Below are 13022 nucleotides of genomic sequence, written 5' to 3'. Positions count from 1 at the left end.
CTCCGTGCAAAAAAAGGTAGTGTAACAGTTGTTATGTTGTTATGCAAATTTTTTCAGGCATTACCCCCTTAATTGATTTGTAGAAAAGATAAATCTTCCCATCGATTGTCTTCTCTTATTTTAGGTTTGGCGTTAGTTTAATACTTGTTATTTTGTCATGCAACAATTATCCCAATCATTGACTCCTTCCTTTTTTTTATGGGAAAGGGCATAGTGCAAATATATGTGATATGTTCTAGCCGTTTTCAAGTCCAATGTAAACAAGTTTTTATTAAGCCGCCCTCTTAAATAATCAAATTCTACCCAATTTCCACCACTAGCGATTAATATGGTGGTGTCTCACCGGCCACCTGACACTCAATAACGCTTATCATTGAGTGGCTTTCGAGCCTTAATATCTGGTGATTTTGTTTTTGTCCAAAATATTTTAAAATATATGTATCAAACTGAAATAAAACTAAATAATATATAACTACAGGCTGCTGCAGATATACCTCCCACATTTTAAACTTTCAACTATATGTTGATAACGAATTTATGCAAGTGGCAATGGTTTATTTATTTAACTAATAACTTGTTATTTATATCTAAATATGGTTTGGATTGTATATATTGTGCTTTTCCAGTAGAACTGTTTTTGAAGAATGATGAATCTGTAACTGGAACATAGTGAGCTTTCCGAGTTCATTACAAGTTAGGACGGCACGATGCTGTTCCAGATAAAAAATCAATACAGCTATGGGTTGCAAATTTCAGAGTTACAGGTTTGGCACCTGGAAGGCCTCGAAGAGCTCGAACGCCAGACGGTATTCGAACTATGGGACCTTCTGCTGCTTAGTCTCCTACACGTTCAGCTCGCAAATATACTTTGGCATTGAGATTGTCTGATCGAACTGTCAGAATAATTCTACGCACTAATATGCAGTTCTATACATACAAATTAATGATTGCTCAGAAACTGCACGAACGCAACTGGGAAGATTGCAAGTCAAAATGTGGGAGATATTTATGCCGCACCCTCTATTAACAAAAGACGTGTAAACAAATAATACCCCAAACGAACCTTCCTAACATGCAGCAAGAGTTCTAATAGATGCGAGTAAAATGGTTTATTCTCCGTCTATATATTTTGTTTTCTCTTCCTCCCCCCCTCTCTCTCTCTCTCTCTCTCTCTCTGTCAGTCTTATATCTCTTAATATTAAGGAGGAACATTGTTTGCATCTGCTTATCCGCTTTAAAATTCAATGAAGAAAAAACACAAACAACGATATTATATATACCCGTAGGTAAGGTATATTTATGTCGGAAATCGCCTTGACAAATTACACTCCACTTGAGAGCTTATCATTCTAACTCCTCTGCTTTATATTAACAACAACCATAAATTGGCACAAATATACTGAGGACATTGCCAAGTCTGCTTCAGAAAAGTGGGCTCCCTTTCCCTGATAGAAACTTATTCACACGAGAGAGTATTCTATATATTTACGAATCTACAATTCGCCGTTGCATGGAGTATTGTTGACACATCTGAGCTGGTGCATTTGCCAATAATGTCTTACTCTTAGCATTCAAAAAAAGAGTCTCAAATCTAATAGTTTCCGCATTATCGGGCAAGCTTTAACCTCTTTCCCATCGTCGCAACGTTGCATCCCTTTGGCTGTGTTATCACTACTTTAATGGAATGGGCTCTGATGAACTCATAGCACGTATCCCCACGACGTAACACTCTAGATTGACCCGACAAAAACCAATCCTTTCACTTATGTGGTCCTTAGATGCCAGAAACCCTTCTATTCTAACAGTTCTTCCCTCAGGCTGCAAGATCTTTGAATTCTTTCGCTGTTTCTTGCTTCCTTGACTGACTGAAATAAGTCGCAGATGATTAAATGTAATGTGAAGAGACGTCTCGCTGAAAGACCTCATCACAGTTTCCTGTTAGACACGATCCCAAAATAGTAGCCCTTCACCTTCCAAGTACGAATATGTACTGTTTGTTGTAAAACTTAACGCGATGGTCCTAGGTTCAATCCTGGGTTTGGGAGAGGTGCTAGTTTAGCGGCACTGATGAGTTGTGATACAACGAAACAGTACTGTATGTCGATGACTACTAATATATTTAAGCCCCCCTCTTTGGGTAGAGCACTGTCGTAAGTGATTTCACCTGCTACTTAATTGCCTCAAAAATGCGAGGCTGGTTGTTTGTAAACAAGCGGTTTGAGCACTATAAAATGGTGGACAAATGTTTGTTTAAAATAAACATTTGTGGAGGTTATTTGCGGGCGCCGCTCTCGTGAGTCGATGGGTAGAACTGTCGACTGTCAATCGGTCCAAGGTTCAATTCTGTGATTGGGAGAGATACTAGTCTAACTGCACATGAGTTGTGATACAACGAAACAGTACTGTATGTCGATGACTACATATACATTTATATATACATATATGCATATGTATACATATAGATACATATAGATACACACACACGCACACACACACACACACACATATATATATATATATATATATATATATATATATAAGTTTTTATTTGTTTTCTAGCGATACTTTCTTGAATGAATTCAAGTATTTATACGAAAGTGCATTTTTACCTAACTGCATGTTGGGAATAATTCTCCCTTTGACTAACCTGGTGCCCTCTAAATGGGAAGAGGCATATATATTATTTTTAAAATATAATTATCCACTGACACGTGTTTCGTCGTCCACGACTCATCAGAGTGGCTGAATATATATATATATATATATATATATATATATATATATATATATATAAATTTAATAGACGTTTTTTGTCTATTAATTCTCTTCTTGATCCTTTCCAACTCTCGAATAACAGTCTTCACTTCTGTCAGGAACTGGTTGATGTAATTGCTATATTTATCCGTCCGAGTACTTTCCAATCCTGAAATGGAACCTCCTCCTTTGAAGGAAGCTGGTTAAACCCGCATAGGGTTAGTGCTATTTCCAGTGAGGTTTTCCAGTTGTTACTGTTCAATAACAGACCGACATTACGAATTCATGTGATAGTCAAGATTTTTTTTTTTTTACTTCCGGTTTCTGTCTGCTGTACATCTGCGTGCATAATTAAACATAGTCAAGCCGAAAATAAAGTCATTATTAACGTGGCGAAAATAGAAGGCTTTTTGGTTATCTGAAAGAAATTTTAAAAAATCATTAATTAGTGATCATATCGTGAGTGTTACTGCGGTCCAATCTCCGGAGCAGAAATTGGAAGTACAAAACTTGCAGACAATCGTGACTATAACACGAACAGAATATCCATTTCGATTCGCATAGGTAAGTATTACGGTTCGGTTGACATAGATCCAAAGCAACTGCAAAACAGGGTAGAACACAGCATTTTAAACTAAATTAAAAACGAACTTTGAAGTAAGCTCAATTTCGTACATAAACATAGTTTGCTTCATTTCATGGTTTATTTCACTGCTTATTTCGTTTTAATCAAACCCATGTGGATGCTGTCTCGCCAGCTGCTTCTGAAATTTCTCTTCAACTTTTTTTTATTTTTGCCGATTCTACGATTTTTAGTATTTTAAAATACGGACGTTCTACGATAATATAATAATTATATTACATAGAAAAATGCGAGCATGAAAAGTAATCTATGGCTAAGATTAAACTTAGAAAAGTAAAATGGACAAGTTGTTAAAACTGGAAAAGAAAAATATAAGATATGCTAGTAAAAAATAAAATAAATTTATAACTTAAAATACTGCAGCATTAAGAAGTCATTATATAATGTTTAATTGAATTAAAAAAAATTTTTTTTAATGCTACAATATTTTAAGTTAGAAATTATTTGAATTAGACTTGAAAACGACCATTTCCTAGTCAGCTGGGAAGCAGCCCCACCGTATTGTGTTTTACAAACGAACAACTCTAGGAAATAAACTTTAATTCACAAGGTTCTTCATAAATCAGTGAACACAATTATGCAGTTTTATGTGTTTATGTCTTCTTTATTCAAAGAAGTGACAAAAACAAAAACAAAAACAAAAAAACAGCCTAATTTAGTGAAATTCATAAAAAATCGTTCTTATTAATGCTTCTGTATATATGCATCAAATCGAATATATTTTCTCATTACGCTTTTACTAACAGGGCGCGTATGAGTGCTATATGCAAATGCCAAACAGAAATGCCGTCACGGTAAGGAAAAAGAAAAAGACTATAAGAGAGAGAGAGATAGAGCACGTTCGAGAGCACGTTCGAAGCGACATTCGAGAGGTAAAAGAGAAAGAACACAATTACGATTTAATCAGGAATGTAACTGGAAACAAATGTTGTTACTAACAAAAGGAGACGAGTTATTACTTGTTCTACGTTCTTTGCGACGTACTCTGCTACAACGTGTTGGGTCTCGGGTGTCTACATGTTAACACGCGTCACACTATTACTTCCATTAATTGCACCCTCTTTTAATGTTAAAAATCAGTTTAGTATACTAGTTAAGACTAATATTTTTTCTTTCAATGCTCAATTCACGGCAGTAGCGTAGTATCTGTTCAATTTTCATAGTATCATCATTCCAGGCATCATCTCCCGTTGTTTGGAAGGTGTTGTGGGGGAAACCACCCCCGAATGGACTCAAGCACCGTCCATATATACCGGACCTCTTAACGATCCCAGGTCGGGCTCTAGTTCCGGAGTTAACCTCACGGCTATGTGGAACGTGAACGTTCTTTTCATTTTGTAACCATTTTGTTCTTTCATTAATACAAATCTTGACATACATCGTTGTTCTTTTTTTATTGTGGCTAATTCAGAGTCATAACAACAAATCAACTAATCCCATTCCTTGTTCCCTTTTTTATGATGTTTCCTTTTTAAGGAATTAGTTTGATTCTTACCCTTTCTTACCTATGTTCCACTATTGCCTTGTCTCACCATCTACCTAATATTTAACACTTATCTTAGAGTGACTTTCGGGCCGTGATGAGTGGTATACATCGTAAAAAATAAAACAAACATAAAAAGAAAATACAAAAACTGCTATCCAACAGTCCGCATTAAATCCCATGCACCATAAAGACCAATTCCTTATGAACTTTCCTGTAAGAGTTATGTCATATCGCCTCACATATTCTGAAAGGGACTCCGATTCAATGCAGCCGGCCATATATATATATATATATATATATATATATATATATATATATATATATATATATATGTGCGTGTGTGTGTGTCTGTGTGTGTGTGTGTGTGTGTGTATGTGTTTGTCTCCCGTTATCAATGGATAGAGTTGACAGCCTAGCTTTGGAAAAAGCAGACGTGTGACAGCACGAATCAACTGCGTGTCACGTGTGTAAGAAAAACCCAGAAGTGATTTTCTAAGAACTTTAATGACTAAACCCGTTACAACATTTTGACCACCAACTCATTCCATTGCAACTTCATAGACGTTTATGTGTGGGGCGCAGTTAGCATGACACTAACCATACTGCCTGTAACATCAGGGCCTAATATGATGACAGAATCACAATTACTCGTGTTGAAGGAGGCAGTGAAGACTTCATGCTACGGATTCAGGTCTTAACTGATGAGAAATGGAAAGATGCTCAAAAATGGATTCTTTGATGGAGTTACGCTAAACGATTCAATAGCAGATGCACTTTGGATACAAAGAATACATCAATTCTTGTGCAAGTTTACGTTTGTAATTTCTCTTACAAAATTGCGAAATTTTCTAAAATTTTCTTTATTCGTATATATACAGTGATGATCATATTTATTGGCACGGTAAAATAAAAGTTAAATTTTGTCTAATAAATTCTAAAAAAGGGATTAAATTAAAGAAAATAACAAAGTATATTATGTATTTTTAACTGGCCTTTCCGATGCAGCAATCGGATTTTAGAAAAAATAAATAACAAAGGAACAACAAACATGATTGCAAAAAACCCTTGTTCAAAATTATTGGCACGGCTTTGTTTTTCTTTTAGTATCAGTATAATATCAATCAATTTCCGGTTTACGTGCTTTCTGAACTTTTTTATAGCCATATTATGCTTGTTTAACGCTAATTCAGTGAATAATTTTTTTCAGATAATTTTTAGATAGCGATTTATTTAAACTATTATAAGTGACTACATTATAATTTTCAATCGCCATGGTTAAAACTAAGGAACACAGCGAAGACGTCAGGAAGCTTGTTGTAGCATGCCATACCAATGGGGAGGGCTATGATAAGATTTCAAAGAAGCTAAACCTTCCCAAATCCACTGTTAGAGCCATAATAAACAAGTTCAAATCGCAAGGCCACGTTATGAGTTTAGAGGGTAGAGGGAGAAAAAGGATTCTTTCCCCAAGAGATGAACGGAAAATTGTTCGACAAGTAAAACAAAACCCAAGGATCTCTGTTGGGGAGATTGTTGATGAACAGAGCACCTCTGGAGTGAATGTATCTCGACATACAGTTGGTAGAGTTTTGAAGAGAGCTGGTTTAAAAGCATGTCGTCCGAGAAAGACTCCCTTATTGAAGCCTATGCACCTGAAAGCAAGGATAGCCTTTGCAAAACGTCATATTGATAAAGATGTTGCATTCTGGAAACGTGTTCTATGGACTGACGAAACGAAAATAGAGTTATTTGGCCATAATAAAGTGTCTTATATTTACAGAAAATCTGGTGAAGCTTTCCTGCCTAAGAACACCATACCCACAGTGAAGCACGGTGGAGGCAGTTTGATGTTTTGGGGATCCTTTGCTGCCTCTGGACCAGGGCGACTTGTTAAGGTCACAGGTAGCATAAAAAAGGAAGATTATGTTAAAATATTGGATGAAAACCTGAAAGACTCTGCTAAAGAGCTCTCACTTGGTCGTCGTTGGTGGTTCATGCAAGATAATGACCCAAAGCATTCGGCTAAACTGACTAAGAAATGGCTTGACGACAATCATATTAATGTTTTGGAGTGGCCATCACAAAGCCCAGACCTTAATACAATTGAAAATTTATGGAGAACATTAAAATTGAGGGTAATGCAAAGGAAGCCTAAGAATATTATTCAATTGGAGGATTATTGTCAGGAAGAGTGGGCTAAAATTACTACTGAAGAGTGCAACAACTTGGTTGTAAACTATGAAAAGCGACTGAGGAAGGTAATCAAGGCCAAAGGCTATACAATTGATTATTAAATAAATCGTGCCAATAATTTTGAACAAGGGTTTTTTGCAATTATGTTTGTTGTTCCTTTGTTATTTATTTTTTCTAAAATCCGATTGCTGCATTGGAAAGGCCAGGTAAAAATACATAATATACTTTGTTATTTTCTTTAATTTAATACCTTTTTTAGAATTTATTAGACAAAATTTAACTTTTATTTTACCGTGCCAATAAATATGATCATCACTGTATATATATATATATATATATATATATATATATATATATATATATATATATATATATATATATATATATATACTAGCAGAAATACCCGTCGTTGACTAGGTTCAAAAACATCCTACAGAAAATGGACTGTGATTGATGAAAGTATGAAAGGTTATGAAAAGGAGGGTGTTGTAAAGAGATAGGTTTTGATACTCACAAATTTTACCCTAAGCAAAATATGATGAAAGTAAAGATAATTTTCGCGAAAATATATTTTTTATATCAACTTTGTTTCCATTCGTAGCAAAGCGTGACCAACAAACTGATGTTTCCTTACAAAGAGAAAATGTTATATATATATATATATATATTATATATATATATATAACATTTTCTCTTTGTAAATAAATATACAAGAAATAAATGTTACCATAGTCAATAAAAGTTACTTTTATGGTAGAAAAGTTCATTGATTTGTATTTTTAAGTAGTTTGTAAAAAATTTTTTTTTTTAATTCACAAACCGGTTTAAAAAAAAAATCAAAATGGCAGCGACTTTGAAATGGAGAGCCCCGTTTTCAATTTGAAGGAGGGGCACTTGAGCATTCTGTGTTAACAATTTAAGAGAGTTCCGTCAACGTAAGGAATATTTATAAACATATTTTAATGTTTTCCGTTATTTTGTACTTGTTCGATTATGGCATGTGTTGTTTATATAAAAAATCATTGAAGTAGTTATCGCCTCAAATTTCGTTTTAATTTCGGTTCGCTGAAATTATTTCAAGTAAAGAGCATTAAAAACTATTTCCAAACAAAAAAAACATGAACTGAACTTTTATTGACTAGTGTAACATCTATTTCTTGTATATTTATTATTTAAAAGCCTTGTTAAACTTTGTGACATATTTACATTCTATGGAGGCCAGGCGCGAACGAACACCCAATAATTTTATTATACCATATGTCTTCAAACTGAACCATAATTATCAAAGTATACTTACGCAAATAGATATGAAAAGTCTTTGTTAAAGTTTGTGCCATATTTCCATGGAGTACAGGCGCGAACGAAGACCCCACAATTTTATACATCTTCTATCATTATATGTAATCAGTTTTTTTTAAATAGTAAACCATATAGGAGCCTATTCGTGACCACACACACGCACACACACACACACACACACATAGACGTTCAGTTTTATATTATAAATTATATATATATATTGACTAAAACGATTCATAACTTTGAATTAAAAATCAGTTTCAAAAGGAAAACAAAGTCCTGTTTTCTTTTGGAAACTAATTTTTAATTCAAAATTATGAATCGTTTTACGCAATATTAAAATAGCTCTAGAATATCTATATCTATTGAGCTTATTATATATTTACAGTACAATGAGTACTGTTTTTTTAATAGTATTAATACATTTACTAGAACATTAAAATAAACTCTGCTTCTTAGACTCCAGGTCTGATTTCCTTTAATATATATATATATATATATATATATATATATATATATATATATAGCTGTCTGTTTAATCGTGTATATATATATATATATATATATATATATATATATATATATATATATATATAACGATTAAACAGACAACTGTATCATTTAATCATGGTTCGTCAAACTGCTTGGAGGAAAAACAGCAATTAACCGTCGGAAATTAAAGCTATATCCTATTGCGCTTCTTCTTGTATAGTCGCATTAGTGCTCAATTGTTTTACCAAAATGTATATGTGTGTGTATGTGCGCAAAAACGCATGCATTATACATATGTGTATCCTTAGCTTGAGTTGTCTATGCATTTTGTCTCGCAATAAGTAAAAATCTGCTATCATGTGTGCCATTTACCTTAAAAGAGATGTACGACTCACCTTCACTTCATAGAATAGAAGATTTACATCAAATCCGTTGGCAAGGTTGTGGAAAAAATAGTTAACCGTTCTGCCGCTTCAAAAGGTATCTTACTCCTGACACAATCTTTTACCTACGTAAGAGGAATATACGTTTTAAGATTAAGTGCAATTGTCATATCTGGGGAGGTTTTGCTCAGACCGACTTTCCGGCCTCTCAACTACGCTACTTACACAGATGAGACGTTATAAATATTTCGCTACTCATTCAATATTTTCATGACAGGTTCTCGACTGAGCTTCGATCCGTTACCACTTTATAAAACTCGTCTACCTAAAACCATTGTCAATAATTTCCTTTTCACTCTCTCCCTCTCCCTTTCTCTCTCTCTCTCTCTCTCTCTCTCTCTGCATAAAAGTAAGCGAAACTTTCATGATTAAAGTTTTTATTCATATAACTGCCCATTAATGAAACAATACTGCGGTGACGTTCCCAAATGACTTCAAAATGGCCGTGTGCAAGTCCAATGTAAACAAATGCCTGTTGAACCTCCCTAAATAATCAAATCCTGCCTAATCACCACAATCATTACAAATAATTGGGGCGTTGTCTCACCGTCCATCCGACACTATTTTTACCTTTATCCTCGTCTGGCTTAAAGCTTTAATAATTGATGACATTTCAGTATATATATATATATATATATAATGGTTGTATCGATTGGTTTTCTAGATGTAAATCCAATTAAGCTCACGTGATTTTTAAAGAGTGCTCAATGCAGAACAGATTTGGTATATAGTCTGTTTATTATAAAACATTATTGGGTACATATGTGCATACGTGTTTCAGTGGAATCCCAGACACAAAAAAAAGGATCGATATTGAAACTAGAGTTGAAATTACATTAGTTTTTCAGGATATTTGGGTGTGGTTAACGTTCTGGGAGAAAGTGGGGCGTATATTTTATGAATGCGAGCAGTAGAGATTTTCGGAGGAAATTGTGGTGAAAGAACTGAGTCGGGGTGAGGGAGGAGGAGGAAGTACGATTTTGTGTGCTAAGCTGTCGCAGTGTTGGTATTCTTTTATCTTGGCGGTTATTTATTGGCTTTTTTTTTAAATAAAAACCTAAGATAACGACGATAAAAGTATAATAGTACTTCAGATAAAAGTGAAAGCTTAGGTCAATAAATATCCGCAAATAAACTGCTATCCGGACTTGGGATCCCACTGAAACCGGTATGCATATATGTAACCAGTAATGTTTGTATAATAAATAGACTATATATATATATATATATATATATATATATATATATATATAAACAATATTTAATAGAATCATAAGGAGATGAGTGTGTGTATATATATATAATATTTAAAAGCTGCTTTTCAAGCACAATATTGCGTTACAAAATGTTCTTAAAACTATACATATATATATAAACAAGATTTAATAGAAAAATAGGATGCGTGTATATATATATATATATTATTTAAGATAGGCTTTTCAAGCATTGCATTATAAAACGTTCTTATATATATACATATATACATATACATATATATATATATAATTCTTTGTTTTGTCTACTAATCTTTTCTTTATTTCTTCGTATCATGTGATCTTGTTATATATTGTGTATCATTAGTTCTAGCTTTTGACACTGCGGAATATGTTTCACTTGTCCTTTCGGCAATATCGTATTTGATTTTTGGAGTGCCATGCCCAGTATTCTCCCTTCATGTAATCTCTTTACGCGCCTCGGTCTCTACCGAGTTATATGATATAACAAAACAGCCTGAAGCAATCACTGACGTGAGCAATTTTCCATTCTCTTTCAATGTTCCATGATTTCTTTAGCAGTGACCGTCCAGTGTAAACAGCCGGATTTGTAATATAGTTTTCTTTTTTCTATAATAGTAGGCTCCCTTGTTTTCAATGTCTAACACATATTTGATTTGTGTGCCACTTTTATTTGTTCCTTAACAACTCTGACATATGGGTTCTCGTTAGATCACCGACCTTTTAGCGACATTGAATCTGGTCAATAACAAATATAGTGACCATTTTGGCACATCCGACGTTATATATTGGAGGGACATCGACATGAAAAGCTTTCAAATATAACATTGTTTAAAATTATCTCTCAAACCGGGATTATTTTTCTCTTACGATCCATTTTTTTCTTTTTGAAGGACTAGTTTCCGAACATTCTGTTCGAGTGTAAAACGATTTTAAACGATTTTTTTTCTATTCAATTCATTACCCTATTTTTTTTTTTAAATTAGTTTTCATTACGCGCCTGAGGACGACTTATGGAATTCGAAAACGTTCGTTAATAAGGCAAATTTCTTTTTACACTCGAACCGAATGTTCAGAAACTAGTCCGTCAAAAAGAAAAAATATGGATTTTAAGAGAAACAAACAAGAGTTGTCTCTGCTCTTCAATGAACCGTTCATAAAGGTGAAAATGCTGCCAAAATATACTAAACCGGGATGTACATGAGGCTTTTTAATTTATTAGTATCTAGAAACTTCTTGCTTTTAAGGGAATTAGATGCAACCGCTCACAGTGAATACAAACTGTTAATGAAGAAACGGTAACTTGGCTTATACATATCCGATAATTTAAATGCATATGGCAACATTAACACATATATAACATATTAAGGTCATGGGATCTGTCTAAGCACTGATAGGTAACCTTGATATGCTGTTGCTAGAAACTGAAGTGACGTTACATGATCGAAAATAGAGCGAGCAAGGAAAATAGGAATTCGTTGGGAAGATTTGAAGCAGAGAGAATCCATTATAAATAAAGAACTAAGTCCCAGATATCCGTAGCCGCGGTATATCTCCCCTTTTCACTAATAGCAGAAAAGAAGGCAATATCAACAGCGTAATAAATGTTCCTTCCCTAAATTCAGAATATTATCTTTTAGGGGGAAGGGTAGGAGCGGCTTTGAAAAAGTTTTATTTCAAGTGAAAAGAACGCCCTTGCCTTCATGAAGACAATTGTAGATGAAATGACTCAGTCACAAAAGGAACGGACGACACAAGGAAGGATTATTGTTCGAATTTGTTATTTGCATTCGATCATTATTATAACATTTCGCTCTATCTCAATATCTACTGTTGGGCAGTAAAAGAAGCAAGCGACCATGTGTTTCTGCTTTGTGTTGTTATACAAACGATAAATAATCAACACACACACATCGGAAACGTCCCTCTGTCCTGCGGGCTGAGAAGAAAGACAAATCAAAAACGTCGAAGATGGCGTCCGTTATCTTTTAAAGCGTTCGATCTCGAACGATTCTCGCATGGTCACATGACACAGCTGCTAATGAAGTATGCTCGACACGATAAAAGCAGGTCGCTGGGAGGAGTTCGAGGAGCGTTCAGACCTGCGTACCGTAAACAGTACTCTGCGACTCATCCGACTTTTTATTTTTGTTAGATTTTTTTTTTTTTTGCTACATGCAGTGTCCAAGGAATTCCTACAAGTCTGCATTGAATCACACTTGCTTAGGGAACATTCTGTGAGGATGTGTGAATATTCTACACGTTGGTACCACATGGACTCTAAGCGTCCTGTATATAGCCCCACTTTTACAGGTTGTCCCCCTTCCAGGAGCTCTCATTGTCGTCGTCTTTGACAAACTCATTTCACAAACTCGAGCAGAACGACGCTGGTGCTGTTTATCTGAGGCCTGTGATGGTGGCAAAGATCTGTGACACTTTATATATAGAGAGGATGGCAATTGTCATTGTTTTGCTTT

This window comes from Euprymna scolopes, chromosome 17, assembly GCF_053919585.1.
Source record: "Euprymna scolopes isolate OS-2025 chromosome 17, ASM5391958v1, whole genome shotgun sequence".
NCBI lineage: Eukaryota > Metazoa > Mollusca > Cephalopoda > Sepiida > Sepiolidae > Euprymna > Euprymna scolopes.
The sequence above is the reverse complement of the archived record's forward strand: the minus strand, read 5'-3'. Positions refer to the sequence as shown.